Raw genomic sequence first — 2,500 nt, forward strand, 5'->3', positions numbered from 1 at the left:
AGTATGTATAAAGTATTATATAAATTAATAATAAACCGAATCCGACCAAATTTAAATCTAAAACCACGATCGGCGGCGTAATGAAGTGTATCGTAAACCCGTTTTTTTTATAATTTAAAATGTAATGACAGAACTCCCAAAACAACAATACACATACATATTAGTACTATGGTGAATTGTAGTTGTATTAGGACCGTAATTATAGTTAATTAAGGAACCATTCATTGTCTTCGCTCTGTTATGTACGTCGTCGTTTAATCGACACGGCATATTTGGCTTGAATCTAGAAAAATTCAAACTCTAACCCTAAGGTAGACAGGCAGGGTAAATAAATGTGGGTGATCTCTCATAAAATTGTCTTCTAGGAATTATTTTTATATAGACTATCTTTTCTGTAGAGTTTAAGTGGACAAGCGCGGACGAAATAGAGCGCAAAATTTAAAATGAATTAAAAATTTTCATCAGACCGGAAGTAGGCATAACCTAGGCGCCATGTTTCCGTCGTACAAGTTTTCACCGTTGCAGTCACCGTTTCAATCGCTCTTCGTGTGGACGTGTATTATTTCTAGTCATGTGTTGTGTAGATGATTCGCTTAAGGTAGGTGTTCGGACTTATTTCTTTAATATTAATTAAACCGTATTTGCCTTGTCGGCCTTAAAATAAAGCTATTTTTTTTTCATCGCAATCGAAGTGTTAGATCTAGAATCTAGTTCCCGCCTCCGCTTCGCTAATTCGACTTAATGTAACTATGACACAACTATTAAATCTAGAGTCTCTATTTTAATTAAATAATTAGGAATTCTATCTCTAGATGATATCTAATCTATTCCCACACGTGTGTGCAAGTAGGATTTAACGTCAGAACAGGTGTGGTGGTCTAGGCGTCGCTATTTTTGACGGTAGGAATTTTTTTTTTAAATTCGTAAAATTTTATATAGACTTTATATAGCAATTTACTAAGACCGACCCTAACGCCCAGTAAATATTTAATTACCACATTGTTATGGACACGGTGTATTAGGTAGGGCCGAGGGCTATCCATAGGTACCAATTTTTAAATTTTGTGACAATTAGGAGCCGAGTTATAAAATAAATTTAAAATACTGGTTCTGGTCTTAGACTTTATATAGCAATTTACTAAGACCGACCTTAATACCCATTAATTATTTAATTAGCGCATAGTTATGGACATCCTGTATTAGGTTGGGCCCAGGGCTATCCGTAGGTACCAAGTTTATAATTTTGTGACGATTATTAGTCGAGTTATAAAATAAATAAAAAAAACTGGTTCTGGTTTGCACTACATTTCTTTCTTCTTTAACGGCGGACTCCCGGTCCAGCCCCATGGGTTACCCGTGAGCCGGGGCCTCGTTAGCCTGGACGGCTCCGATGTGACCGCGGATTGTTGTGGCCCGCCTCAGCCCGAGTCGAGATCACCCTTCCGATCGAAGGTGGACGCCATAGGGCGCCCGGGATAGCCCGGGGCGCTGTTCGTCACCCGAGCGCAGGGGCGCCGGGAGACGCCCCCGGTGAAGTTTGGCGGGTGATTCTGGTAGAGCTCCCCACCCCGATCGCAGGACACCCCTCGCCGCCCGCCCAGGTGTCGAGGTGGCCGCGGGGGAACTCGGGGCGTTTTGGCTCCCCCTTGTGCCGGAGCGGCGCCCTCGGTCCCAGAACGCCCCTGGCGGGTGATTCGCATGCCCCCTGGGGTGGGGAACGCGGGTGGGTGGTCGTAAAGCGTGTAACCGCAGTGGGGGCGGCCCCTTAGTCGGGGGCGCCAAAGTTGGCACCCCACCTGGGGCGCCCCCCGGAAGTGTGGCGCCCGCGCGAGTGAGCCCCGTAGATGCGCCCCGACACCCCCGCGCCGCCCCCCGGGTCGCGGCACCCCCGGCGCCCTCCGTGCGGGCTCCCCTCATGGGGCGGCACCCCGGTCCTCCCCGAGACTATGTACCCGATTTTTCGGTTTAACACTAGAGGTATGGGCAGAAATACGGCGGTTAAAACGGTCTGTATCTACTATTGTGGAGGTGAGTGTCGGTGAAGCCTCTATGTGACGCTAGGATCCGCGCTCCCTCGCAGCCAGCGACATGTGCCCGATCTGACCGTGCGTGGCTCAGTCTCCCGACTAGCTTCCCGGTAAAATGCGGGCTCGGCGCGCAGGTCGCGCCAGTGAAGGTAAAAGTACGTGTCCGTAGCGTGAAGCCAGCGGCGACGCGCAGTGCTAACGCAACCAAGCAGTATTGGTGGCTCGATAAAAGTCTCGCACTGGCCCAGCCCTCGGAACGGGCGACGGGTCTGCAAAACGCAGTCGGCTCGATGCAAATCGAGAGATTTCCCGGCGACGCCGTGTTTACGGTGAAGGGGGAAATGTGAGCGGTCCGATGTGAAAAAATCCGGGAATGCCGGGATCCGTTCTCTCGCTAGAGCGTTGTCTCCCGTCCCGCGATGTGTTGTGGAAAAACGTCTCGCAAACGATAGCTATCTGGTTGATCCTGCCAG

At 49.0% G+C, this 2,500-nt stretch overlaps 1 non-coding gene across 1 annotated transcript in view; it reads left to right on the forward strand.

Moving 5' to 3' along the window:
- The first annotated feature begins 2,480 nt into the window (after positions 1–2,480).
- The window catches only part of LOC131931819 (small subunit ribosomal RNA), a 1,846-nt gene continuing 1,826 nt past the window's right edge, over positions 2,481–2,500 (forward strand). The window contains exon 1 of the ribosomal RNA XR_009384362.1: positions 2,481–2,500. This exon is cut by the window's right edge and continues 1,826 nt beyond it. This is a non-coding gene — a ribosomal RNA (small subunit ribosomal RNA).

This window comes from Physella acuta, unplaced genomic scaffold (assembly GCF_028476545.2).
Source record: "Physella acuta isolate Inbredline_101_S28 unplaced genomic scaffold, ASM2847654v3 ptg002037l, whole genome shotgun sequence".
NCBI classification, from domain to species: domain Eukaryota; kingdom Metazoa; phylum Mollusca; class Gastropoda; family Physidae; genus Physella; species Physella acuta.